At 39.0% G+C, this 14,130-nt stretch overlaps 1 pseudogene; it reads right to left on the reverse strand.

Annotated features, from left to right (window-relative positions):
• Window positions 1–2,561: 2,561 nt before the first annotated feature.
• On the reverse strand, window positions 2,562–3,522 carry LOC116089389 (annotated as a pseudogene).
• Between the last annotated feature and the right edge of the window lie 10,608 nt (window positions 3,523–14,130).

Consider the following 14,130-nt stretch of genomic DNA (forward strand, 5'->3'; position numbering starts at 1 on the left):
CCCCTGTTGGTGGTGCTGTTTGAAAGATCAAGGAAGTTTTAGGAGTCCGAACCTTGTTCTAAGAACCTCAGTAGGCTTTGAGAGTTTATAGCTTGCTCCAATTTCAGTTCATTCTCTCCCTGCTGGCTTCCTGTGTGAAAATGTAATCCAGCTTCCTGCTCTGCTCTAGCTGCCTGCTGTCATGATTTCCTGACCCGAGGAACTCCAACTGTTGGACTTGTGAGCCCAAGTAAGCTTCTCTGTGTTGCCTTGACTGTGGTTTTCTCACAGCAATGAAAAGTAATTGATACAGTCATAATTGAGAAATGAATGCCTATAGATCGTGAGATTTTTTTCTCATTGTCAGAGTTAATGGATTACAAATAGATGAGGGTTTGAGTAAATTCTAGAGTCAAATTAGAACCAAAGGTATCTGGATGAATGTTCGAATTTATATATTTTTAACTACAGATCTGTAAATAGTTATGTGGAACTACATGTCAATTAATTATATGAGCAACTACACTTCTTAGCTCAGTTCTCTAATAGACCTAAAAGCAATACTATTTCAGTAGCAATGAACACAATTACTAGCCAGATCTCCATTCTTTTGTATCGTTCCCTTTAAAAAGTAAAAGAGCTTATATAAAGTAGTGGGTTTCACTGTAGAATTTCCAAATATCCTTATTTGTTCCCAAGTAAAAAACCTATCACAAGATGTGGGCTACTTCCCTTTGAGTTGTAGGTCAAAATGACCCGCAAACTCTAAAACAACATAGGCTATTGTTATTGTTCTTGGTGGCCTACAAAAACTTGATGGTAAGATCCTGTTGCTGAAAATGCTTCATGCTTTGGTCTCAGGACTTGGAGAAATAAATCCTTATTAACCAGGAAACTTCTGACTACCTAGATCTCACAGTACTGAAAGGTACTATGCAAGTTGCTAAGGAGGGCAAGAAGCATCAAGTCTTCAACTAATTTGATCCCTTGAACTGCCATGGTGACCAATGCATTGGCAAATATGCCCAAAGTTGCAAATAATGGCACAAATGCTATGGAAGCGACCAGCAGTGTTCTGTTTAGATTCAAGGCTCTCCTCAGAGAGTTTCCCCTAGTAAGTTGACTATGCTAGGAGAAGCAGAAGGTCTCACATGTATCAGGAATACATGGAACTGAGTCGTGCTGTGGGAAGACTGTCTCTGTGATGAAATTAAAGCGTAGGAACACCATATAATATAAATGTAATAGTATAAATCATGAAGGTATGAATTGTTTCAAAGAAATGAAATGCTTTGACTTCTGTGGGAAGTGTAGTTATAATAAAGAAACTGCCCACAGTGGTATTTCTTTAAAAAGTTGCAGTAGACTCAGCACTGATAACCATAGAAATACCAGTCTGCATGGTTTCCCTGTTTACTCTGTGCACATGTACTCTGCCCTAATCACAGCTGAACTTTGATTCTTAATAATATCCTGATATGTTTTGTTTTTATATTTCATATGAGGTGAGTAAAAGAAGATTTAAAGATGAATATTGACCCCTAAGAAAATGCTCTTAAGCAAACCCCCTACATTTTGCCCAAGGATCAAACCATCATATCACAAATAAAATTAACTTTCTGTCTTTGGTGTTGCCTTGGATTGTCAAAAGAAAAATAATAACCTCTACACAGTCCTCCCCCCCAAAATGAAACAAAATCACAAAATATATGGGAAATACTAATTGACCTTGATGGAAGAAGGAGAAGGAAGAAGAAGAGGAGGAGCAGGAAGACAAGGAGGGGAAGAGGTGGAAGAGCACAAAGTTGGTGAGTTCAGAAGCAATGTTGTATTTCAGACAAATTAGGATGGCAAGGCATATCATCAAACCATGTTGTATGAAATTCTCAAGAAACTAACAGGAAAAAATTAAAAAAAAAAATCATTCACCTTGGTCAAGTTGGCTTTTCCCATAGACGTAGGGATGGTTCTACTGAAGAGATGGTTTAAGAACACTGGCCAATCCTCCAGAGGATCGGGGTTTGATTCTCACCATCTGTGAGTCAGCTAGCAAAGCCCTATGCCTCCAGTTCCAGAGGATGAGGCTTGCCCTTCTCATTGGCACAGGTACTGCATGCATGTGGTACACAGACATACTTGCAGGCAAAACACCCATACATACAAAATAAAAATGAATAAATGCATTTTAAAATGCTTTATGAGGTCATGAAGAATAAACACAGCACCGTGTGTGTGTGTGTGTGTGTGTGTGTGTTTGTGTGTAAGTGGCTAGATAACTGGCCTTTGGCAGACAAACTATCCTTGATTAAAAAAAAAAAGTTCGCACATCCCTAAGTGTGATAAAAAGATAACTCAATTAAAAATATCTTTTTATTGTTAAGTCAAAGAGGTATCAAAATTAAACCAAAACTTACAGGGTAAGATTTAACAAAACTATGAAGGAGCTTCAGAGGAAGTGAAAATGGAACTAAGCACTGGGCAATTATGAATTAACACAGGAAGGATAAGGAGGGAGAGCAGTGAGAATGTGCTGCAGATCCTAGGGGAGGAGATCTGGTGTAACGTTGATCTCTCCCAAGCGCCTAGATAATGAATAATGGGATAAGACTTCTAAGTCCACAATGTGCTTGAGAGCCACCCTCCCCATTGGCCCTATCTCTGTCATCTTCTCCTTCCTCAGGCTCCTTTTCATCATCCTTGATCAACTCCAGCCGGTCACTCCCCGCCCTTTTCCCATCTTCATTATTGTTACCATCCAGCAGGTCACATCCTCAGCAGAGTCATCTGCACCTGCCTCAGACTCCATCTTCACATTAGACTCATCTTTCTTCACAGAGGTGCTGCTCTGCTCTTCTCCAGACTTTTCACCCTTCATCTCTGTTTGTCTGCTTTGTTCCCTTTCAATCCCCCCTGCCCCCAACAATGAGGTTTTCCAGCAGTGAATCCACTTTTTTGTTTTGTCTGAGTCAGCTGCTTCTTAATGACCTTTCATCTTTCCAGACTCTGAAGAAGATCCCTGTTGTCCACTCTCCAAACTAAATCCACTTTTGCCCCTTTGTGAGCTGTTCCCTGACACATGGTGGCATTTATAAAGCAACACGGCTCTAGCAATAGAAGGAGAAGGACAAGGAGGAGGAGGGGGAGGGGAAGAGGGAGGGGGAAGTAGGAACACATGCTGGGTAACTGTACATCCTGTCATAATAATCCCACTGAAAGTCATAGACCAAGTCAAATTGAGGAACCGTACATCTCTGCTGCAGATTGTTTTCACACCTGCTTTCTCGCAGTTGACTTTTGGCTCTACAGCCAGGTTAATATCTAAAACCTGGGCAGTGATCATTCTGCCATCCTCTCCAGCTACAGCAGCTAGGGCATTTCTTTCATTAACATATTGATCATATGCACAGAGCAAAAAACAATTTTGCTAAGCTTTGAAAAGATGGCTTCCACATTCAGACTTCTTGACCACCAGAGTGTTGAGATTCTCAATGAGAACATGGGAATTCACAGAGGATCTGTCTTGTTGGTAACATTGGTAGTCATCTCCTTTGATGATAAGTTTTCTTACTGTTGGACAGTGAAAGGCAGTCTGTGTTCTAGTTAAGTGAGGCTTATTCCAGAGACTGGAACCCTAAGCTACATCTGTAGACATTAGGCTCCTGACACCATGAGCCCTCAACTCCATAATCTTGTGGCTACCAATCACGTAGGCAATGCCCCAAACTCCTAGTATTCTGGCTGGACTCTACCCCCACAGATACCTGGCTGTATGCCTCACCCCACAGTTACCTGGCAACAGCAAGGTAGCCCTGTCCACTATAAAAGGGGCTGCTTGGCCCCTCCTCTCTCTTAAGCTCTTGCTCTCTCTCTTATTCTTACTCTCACCTCTCACCCCCTTTTCCCCTCCCTTTCCCTTCCCTCCATGTGGCCATGGCTGGCTTCTATTCTCTACTATTCTCCCTCTCTCTGCTTTTCTACAACAAAGCTCTAGAACCATGGACTGCCTCCTTTCATCGAGACTCGCTGTGCTAGAGCAATGGAATAGGCCTTCCCCTAAAGAATGATATCTAATCTCCCACAGGAAGGCCTCCCAGCATTTCCAACTGCCAGACCGGACCAAGGACTCTCACCCATGGGGAACAACCCAGCGCCTTCTCCCCGTGCCTCTTCTCCCTTTGAACCCAGGGCTGACTGAGCGGCTCCTGGGACCCCCACTTTGTTCTCAGCTCTTCCTTGGCATCCAGTGGCATATGGGATGTATGAGACTGAGAACCTGTTGTCCCAGGCCTCCATGCAGCCCAGGGACTCAGGTCGGCTCTTCCATGGTCCCCAGTGGTCTGTGGTGCCCGGGAATCAGCGTCGAGACTGCACCTTTTCCCCACCCTGAGTGGAGTCCCGTAGCCTTCCACGTGCACTACAGCGGTTCTTCTGGGTCATGTGTCAAGTCTCCCGTGTCTACCCATCCAGTCTCCCAAAGCTGTGGCTGGAGGCAGGTCTTCCCCACCCACTTATTTCCCCCTGCCCAGCACCCAACATCTCAAAAAAGCTGAAGACTGTAGCTGAAAATCAAATAAATAAATAAGTAAATAAATAAATAAATAAATAAATAAATAAATAAATAAATCTCACAAGAGGAAGAAGAAAGGAGAGACTGCCTTTCCAACTGCGGGTCTACACTAAGATGCTGGAGATACAACAGCAAAGAACTAGAGGACCCTTAGCTCTCAATCTCTTCACCAAGGTAACTCAATTTAAAAGGGATCCATCCAACTAAAATGTAGAACACCTTGACATTAGTTACCAAAATAAAAGTAATACTGATGTTGGCTGAATAAGCATCAGATTGTCTGGGATTGTGAGGTGTATCCCTATTACTTCCTGATTTACCTGAACTAAGTCATATATCATCTCAGGAAAGAGACCCATCATCAGACCATAACACTGTGATGGTCTGGAGTCACAGCTAATTACTACCCAGTCACACTGCTAATGTAAATGCTGGCTCACAGTCACTTGTGTGATTCTCCTTATTGATGTATTTACTCAGACAGAAAATGCCAAATCCCATGGACTATATTGTCATCCCAGATGCAATCAATGACCCTCTCCTTTTCTCCCTACACCAGGGGAAGGGGTGGCATCTTTCATGTTCCCACTCACCTCCCTAAAGTACTGGACATCCTTTGTCATTCATTTTTCGGCAGTTTTAACGCTTGACTTACTAGGCTGCAGGCAGGTACCCTGGAAACAAGGGAAGTTCTCAAAATTAATGAACAAATTATGTCATTTCTGGGGAACAAAAATCAGCTTGCAAATAATTATTTGAAGAATAATTTGTTGGAAGAGTGAAAAGACACAAACATGGAATTCCTAAAGGAATGTGTATTTTAATTTTAAAACAGAATTACAAGTAGTTCATTAAAAAAGGGCATTATAAAAGGTATATTGGTTTTACATAAACACCTTAGCATGTTAATAGGAAAACATTATTTTTTAGGTCATTGGATCAATTGTAAACATGAATGCCTTGACATTTTCCATGCAGGCATACAACTAAACGAAAATTCTATATCCTTGCCAGGCTCAATTCCTCATGAGTATCTCTAACCCAGAGTCTCTTTGTGGTTTCAGCCTCTCCCTTTACTTTTAACATCTTTTAAGTTTCTCACACTGAACTTTCTGACGTAATCGGGTCAACTTGGTCTCAAGTTACGGTCTAATCTGTAACTATACTTTTACTGCATTAATTTTGCATTCAATTCCATCACCCGTGGTAAGGGAGCAGCAGGGAGACAGCATGTGATGAAAGAATATACAAGAATGTTTCCCTCATCAGGAAATGTGCATGTTTCTTTAGAATGGATTTGTAGCCTGGCGGCCATGCTGAGCCTGGGGTTTGCCTGGAAGAGGGAATAGGTGTGGGAACAGATGACTAGATAATATGCCATAAAGAATCACTAAGTAACACAAAAGTCAAGTGAGATGCTTCCCTGAGCAGAAAGGTTGATAAACAGGTGTAATTTACTGGAGATAAAAGGTACCACTTCTCTATGGGCTGGAACATTTTAGTCCATGCACTGAGAAGTGCGATTTCTGGGGAATTTTTCTAAGAAGGGTAACATGCGCTTCATTTCTCTCCACCCTAGCCACCAAGACAGACACTTAGACTGATAAATTTTCACTCTCGGAACCTGTTAGTACTTGTGATGATGTGAGATAATTGTTCCTAACATCCATGGTCTCCTCCCTCTGCAGTAGCAGAATAGCTTCTGGCAGAGACAAATCTAATTTAGAACAGGCCAGACTCTTGTGTCGTCCTTAGATCCAGAATGACAAATACAGTTGATATCCTAGTCATCAGTAGTTGATTCATTGTCATTGCCTAAGGTCCTCAGTGCTGAATAATTCTGAAGGTTTCCAGGCTCAGCCGCTGATGACTTGAGCATGGTATGAAGTGAGGGCAGGAGATTTTACCTCTATGCATAGAGGTCTGCAAACCAGCCGGGTTTTGTGCGAATTTTGCTTGGCATCAATTTTCTTTTTACCACATCTTATTTAAAAAGGCTGTTAGTAACATACATATATTCAGAATTTAATTGTTTTTCTCAATATTTCATGAGTAGCTACTTTAAGACAGTTGTTGACTTAAGTGCTGGCAATAAAATGTGGGCAACATTGAAGGACATAAAAGCTCATGGAAATAGGTCTATGTTACAACCGAAGATAACTCTGAGGAAAGAGAGGCATGAGTGTGGAATAAGATGTTACATCTGTTTACTAACTAAATGAACTTGGGCAAGTTGTTACCGTGTTGGAGCCTTTATAAAATGGGGTTTAGAGACATCAGTAATCATTCACAAAAATCAGCAGATAAAAATAATACATGTGCAGATCAGACTTTTATTTTAATTGAAACCAACATTTTTATGGATGCTAGCATGCTCATCGAACTATGCTATTTGGTAGTCAGACACATGAAGTGTTATATTGGTTGCTGTGGGTATATGTAGAGATTATACTTTTTCTGTTGCACATAAACATTCTATGTGCAGGAAGGCATAGATAATTTACAAAATTCAGGAAAAAACATAATTACTAAGAGAGAGGAAGGTTATTTAAATCGGATCATTTCAGAAAACAGGTGAGGATAGGTTCCAAGATGGAGTTATAATAACCCTCAAGAAAAGGAAGAATGCAATGATCTCAGTAACCTCTTCTTTCCTGGAAACCTGAGTTTTGCTTGACTCTAGGCAATACATCAGTAAGGAAGAATAAACACAACAGAGGCTGGAGAGATGGCTCAGCATTTAAGAGCCCTAGCTGTTCTCCCAAACAACAAGGATACTGTTTGTAACACTCCCATTGGTACTACCTGTAACTCTAGCTACAGAGAATTGCCTCTTTCAGTGCATATATGTATATATTTGGGCACACACATATCCATAAAATAAAAATAAAATCATGACAGAATATCTACCCTTAGGACTTGTTCAGTGTAAAGGCACAACAGGAAACTGCTCAAGGGGGAAGCTAACAGAACAGGCAAGTCAGACCTTCCTGAGAGCCCTGGGGAGACTTGGCCAAATGCTTTGGAGACAGATCATAGGTTCCGATTCCAACTCTGCTAATAACTACTTACGAAACCTTGGGGAGGTTATTAATCTCTCTGAACATCCGCTTCCAGAGCTCAAACTCAATGGAAAAGGGGAAAACACAATAATACCTTCATTATTTGAATAAATGAAATGGCACAGCTCAAGTTCAAAGGCTAGTGCTTAAACATAAGTACTGGGTGCATAACAATGAGCTACTGTTAATGGTGTGCTTATTAATAACATTATAGTCTTCTACCTCAATGCAAGTAAGAGAAACCCCAAGTTCTAGCCACCAGTTAATATAAAAATGAGTATTAATGCTTTCAATTTCCAGTATTAGAACATTCATATAAATCTGACTTAATTGATGATGACATTTAATTAGCTCCATACAATAAGAAAAATAGTAATGAAGGTTTGGAAGCTTGTGTCCGGAGGTCCCCAATACCACCAAGCACCACAGAGCCTGTCATTCCTTGCCTTCCTTAGCCAACTGATTTTTATCTTCCTGATCACAAGATAGCCACCACCACTAACAAACATAATGCCTGACAAAGAGGAGGAGCATTTTCATTGCTGTCCAGTAAACAACTTGCCATTCTACTTTAAAATACAAATTCTGGCCAAGAGAACAAATGGAGGATTCTGCTGGGCAGGCAGGTAAAAGTAATCTTGTGATTTAAAAATGTCACGGGCTGCATTTTCAAAGGTAGACAAAGTAACTACCTGTACTTCATGGAAGTGTATATTATTTAGATGCAAAGACCACAGGAGAGGTGATTGCAAAAGAGACAGACGTGCTGTCAGACCTTTGGGCAAGTTTTTCACAGTGAATTTTAATTGTAATTGTGTGCATAAAATATATATTTATTTTCAGATATGCAAATTAAGCACCTGGAATAACAGAAAATACTGTAGCTAGGTTTCATGTACTGTCTCTCTCAGTCATATGCATTATTTGAATAATCATAAGTCACTTAAACTCAACTTTCCCTAAACCTTGGTCTAAAACACCATCCCACTTTCATCGCCTCCTTACAGGGCACACTTTAGTAAGAGCTGATTCTGTTCTCCACACTTCTGCAATACTGGTGCTTTTTCAGCAGTTCTTCAAAAAGTCTCTCATCCCCTCAACACTGCTGATCATAGCACTCACTCAAATCTGACACACCCCAGCTCCTCTTAGGAACAGATTCTCATCTCCTGACACACTGAATGTTCCTGTTCCTGTGGGTCCTCCTTAGTGGCTCCTCCCACAACTTTAGATTGTAATGTTAAAAATGCCTCCTTAGGATGCTGGATGAGTTCCTCAGACTACATCCACATGCATAGTCTTTCCCTAGTAAGTTCAGGTCTGTTTCTTTAAACATCATCTTTAATGCCAAGTGTTCACTTTGTTTCCACTCTGGACAATGAACTCTAGGCACCCCGTCTTAAACTCCAACCACACTCCTGAAGCCTCATCATCACCACCATGGCTCCTAATCCCCAGATTAGTATTTATTTACCCTTTTGAAGGCACTCAGAACTGAGTTTTCCTCTTAGCACTTCTTTAGTAAGTCTTGGTATGTTGTGTTGTACCTTCATTTTCATTAAATCCTTTAGGTCTTTAATTTCTTTTAAGGTCTTTAATTTCTTTCTTTATTTTTTCCTTGACCAAGTTATCATTGAGTAGGGCATTGTTCAGCTTCCATGTGTATGTGGGCTTTCTGTTGTTTTTTGTTTTTGTTGTACTGAAGATCAACCTTAGTCCATGGTGATCTGATACGATGCATGGGATTATGTCAATCTTCTTGTATCTGTTGAGGCCTGTTTTGTGACTGATTATATGGTCAATTTTGGAGAAGGTACCATGAGGTGCTGAGAAGAAAGGATATTCTTTTGCTTTAAGATGAAACGTTCTATAGATATCAGTTAAATCCATTTGGTCCATAACTTCTGCTAATTTCTCTGTGTCTCTGTTTAGTTTGTGTTTCCATGATCGGTCCATTTATGAGACTGGGATGTTGAATTCTCCTACTATTATTGTGTGGGGTGCAATGTGTGCTTTGAACTTTAGTAGAACTTCTTTTATGAATGTTGTTGCCCTTGCATTTGGAGCATAGATGTTCAGAATTGAGAGTTCTTCTTGGTAGATTTTTCCTTTAGTTGGTATGAAGTGTCCTTCCTTATCCTTTTTGATAGCTTTCGGGTGAAAGTTGCTTTTATTCGATACTAGACTGGCTCCTCTAGCTTGTTTCTTGGGATTATTTTCTTGGAAAATAGTTTTCCAGTCCTTTACTTGAGGTAGTTTCTGTCTTTGAAACTGAGGTCTGCTTCCTGTATGCAGCAAAATGCTAGGTCCTGTTCACGTATCCAGTCTGTTAGTCTATGTCTTTTTATTGGGGAATTGAGTCCATTGATGTTAAAAGGTAGTAAGGAATAGTGATTGTTGTTTTCTGTTATTTTTGATGTTATTTTTATATTTGTGTGGCTCTCTTCTTTTGGGTTTGTTGAAAGATTACTTTCTTGCTTTTTCTAGGGTGTAGTTTCCCTCCTTGTGTTGGACTTTTCCATCTATTATCCCTTGTAGTGCTGGATTTGTGGAAAGACATTGTGCAAATTTGTTTCTGTCATGGAATATCTTGGTTTCTCCATCTATGGTAGTGGAGAGTTTTGCTGGGTATAGTAGTGTATCATGGAATATCTTGGTTTCTCCATCTATGGTAATGGAGAGTTTTGTTGGGTATAGTAGTCTGAGCTGGCATTTGTGTTCTCTTAGAGTCTGTGTAACATCTGCCCAGGATCTTCTAGGTTTCATAGTCTCTGGTGAGAAGTCTGGTGTAATTCTGATAGGCGTGCCTTTATATGTTACCCTACCTTTTTCCCTTACTGCTTTTAATATTTCTTCTTTGTTTAGTGCATTTGGTGTTTTGATTATTATGTGATGGGAGTAATTTATTTTTTGGTTCAGTCTATTTGGAGTTCTATAGGCTTCTTATATGTTCATGGGTTTCTCTTTTGTTATGTTAAGGAAGTTTTCTTCTCTAATTTTGTTGAAGGTATTTACTGGCCCTTTAAGTTGGAAATCTTCACTCTCTCCTATACCTATTATCTTTACGTTTGGTGTTCACATTGTGTCCTGCATTTCCTGGATGTTTTGGGTTAGGAATTTTAAGAGTTTTGCATTTTCTTTGACTGTTATGTCAATGTTAATATGGTATCTTCTGCACCTGAGATTCTCTCTTATATCTCTTGTATTCTGTTGGTGATCTATGACTCCTGATCTCTTTCCTTGGTTTTCTATCTCCAGGATTGTCTCTCTTTGTGATTTCTTTATTGTTTCTATTTTCATTTTGGATCCTGAATAATTTTGTTTGGTTGTTTTTTCCTATAATTCTTTAAGGGATTTTTGTGTTTCCTCTTTAAAGGATTCTACTTGTTTACCTGTGTTCTTCTGTATTAAGGGAGTTATTTATGTCCTTTTTAAAGTCCTTTATCATCATCATGAGATGTGGTTTTAAATCAGAATCTTGCTTTTCTGGTGTGTTGGGGTATCCAGTGCTTGCTGTAATGGGAGAAGTGGGTTCTGATGATTCCAAGTAGTCTTGGTTTCTGTTGCTTATGTTCTTGCCCTTGCCTTTCACCATCTGGCTATCTCTGGTGTTAGCTGGTCTTGCTGTCTCTGACTGTGGCTTGTCTCTCTTGTAAGTTATGTGTCAGAACTCCTGGGAGACCAGTTCTCTCTGGGAGGAATTTGGGTATGGAGAGCTGTGGTGCAGGGTCAGCTCCAAGGTACAGAGGGAAACTGGAAAGATCCTGTCTCCAGCTGTTCGTTGGTTCCTGTGTCTTGATGGCTCTGGTCAGGTCTCTCTTGGGCCAGTAATTTGAGCAGAAGTGGTGGTCTTACCTGTGCTCACAGATGTGTCTGCATTTTTGGGACATGAGCTCTCTCCAGCAGTATTTGTGTATGGAGTGATATGGCACAGGATCAGCTCTGGGCACTGTGGTGTCTTATTATTTTTGAGATTGTTTTCACTGTTATGTATTAACATTTTCAAAAATTTCACTTGTGGTAAGCAGGCATCCATGTATGTGTGTATGTGTGTGTGTGTGTGTATATGAGAGTGTGTGTGAAAGTAAAATAAATAAATTATACCTTATGAGTTCCAATAACTGCTTGAGCTACACTTTCTCTAGTGTTACCTTTCAAGTATTAATGACTTCTATAAAACGAGTCATTAACATGTTCTATTTATGTAAAAGTATATCAAACTCTCAGCCTTTGAATATATAGAGCAGCTTTGTCATTTGGGAGGTATTTTCCTATAGACTGATATTTTAATAATTTAATAGAGAATAATCCAAATATTACAATGCTGTGATTTTTTCTGAGTATGCCAATTAACACCTTGAAAATGCAAGGCATTTCATTTTACTGTTAAGCTTGACATTATTATATACTCTGTTCCTGTTGTACGCACAATATTTTGATGAACTTGTTTTAGCACATTCTCATTAAAACTGTATCCCTTTTACAAATGTTAATAGCTCCTAAACATGTAGATATAAATACGTATAGTAAAGTCTAAATAAAGTATCTTTTCGGAAAACAAAGAAAAATGTTGACAAAAGTTCTGTTTTCTGTGCATTAGTGATTTCTCACAGATACTAATGAAATTTAACCTATTGGAAAAGAATTTTTGAACTTAGCTTGGAATAGCATTTGTACCTAGCCCTTCTTTGTTTTTGATATTTTGGCTTTTCTATTTTCCAAAGAGACCTATTTTATCCTAACAGGCTAAGTTCCAATTACTCTGGAAACACCTTTAAATTAGGACATTCATATCCATTCACATCTTTTTATTTTTCTGACTCAGCTCTATCCCCCTCTCCTTTTAACAAGCGGCTTCTATATCCTACAATTACCTTGGATTTAGTAGAGAAATTGTCATAATTGTCTTCCTTCATCACTCATTATTGCCTAGAAATAATATAGCAGTGATGTTTCCTGTTCTCAATTTCCAACCTCATTTTGTTGGGGATGATTTATTATATTATTCTGTATTATTCAGGGCCTTCTAAAAGAACCAAACTAACATATGTGTATATGTATATCATATATATGTGATATATAATATAATAATATTATGTATCATATATGTTACTTATACGATTGGCTTTCAGGATGTTAATAGTATGTGGTCCAAGTAGTTCACATATGGTACTCTCACAGTCAAGGCTGAGAATCTAGTAGTTGCTCAGTTCATAAGGCTGGCTGTCTCAGCAGTTCAAGCCTGACCCTGGAGAATTCCTGGAAAGCTGCTGGTCTTCACATTGTATTGGAATCTTGAAGAAGTTTGATTTAATACAGTCCAAAGTTCACAGGACAGTTGAACTTGTCAACAACAATGAAGGCAAATAAGTAAAATGTGAAGTTTCCTTCTTTCACATCTTTTTATATGGGTGCCACTGGAAAGTGCGGCCAAGATTTAAGGTGGGTCTTCTGGCTTCCAATAATCTAGTTAAGAAAATCCCTCACAGAAACATCCACCAGCATGATATTAGTTGAGTCCAGATGTAGTCATATTAACCTTCAAGATTAACCATAATAAACATTTGCATAATAAGTAACCATAACAAGGCAGATCTCAATGTCTACTTGACTGCATCTCTGTGGCCAATAAGATTCCAAACTCAAATCTGCATCACTAAAATATTCAGGATGTAATTTGTCCTCTCTAATCTTCTCCACTTCCAGTTTTCTAAGTGACATCACGTTATTACTTCCCATATTCTCCAACTTACATTTGATACATTTCCCATTTGTTTCAAAGTTAGCCACAGTATGAGTGAGAATTATGAACAGTTGCATATAAATATCAGTTTCTTTCAAACTGGTTGATTTTGAATTATAAATTATATGGTTGGTTTAAATCAAAACATAAAATTATTTCAAAGACCAGGAGTACAAATAAAACAGCATACAATTATAGAGGTGAAAATCAGACTTAATTGCTACATTATCCAGTATCAAGGAAGATTAAACTAAAATAAAAAGGTTTAATCTTATTATTTCCTCTTAGCTACAAAGTCTGTTCTTTCCTTTCATCATGTTAACTGAAACATGTTTTCATATAAACTTTCATAATTACTTTCTAGATACTGAGTTTTGAAGCTTGTTTCCTAACCCCTCTCACCTGTTCAGTATTTAGCAAGTAAAATCATAATAGTGCCAAAAGGCAAGTATCTGTCCTGATGTAGGCATATACACTGCCACTTGGAATGAATGGTTTCAAAGGTGGATCATGGGTGTTCAGGCACTCAGCAAATCCAGCTTTGAGAGGTTTACAGATATCTCCAGAGTAAAACTTTCAAAAAAACAAATATGAAGACATTCTCTTGTTCATGCAGGTAGTAAGTGTTTTTAAAGTGAACAAAAGAAGCAAACACAGGGTGTATTTTGTTTCTCCCTATGTAAGTAAGTATATATTTTCTTTGTGGGAATATGATCTCATTTACCTCCTTCAACTACAGAGTAGCTGTATTTTTGCATTTCTCAACAGAGATGGATGTC

Source organism: Mastomys coucha, unplaced genomic scaffold (assembly GCF_008632895.1).
Source record: "Mastomys coucha isolate ucsf_1 unplaced genomic scaffold, UCSF_Mcou_1 pScaffold14, whole genome shotgun sequence".
Classification (NCBI taxonomy): domain Eukaryota; kingdom Metazoa; phylum Chordata; class Mammalia; order Rodentia; family Muridae; genus Mastomys; species Mastomys coucha.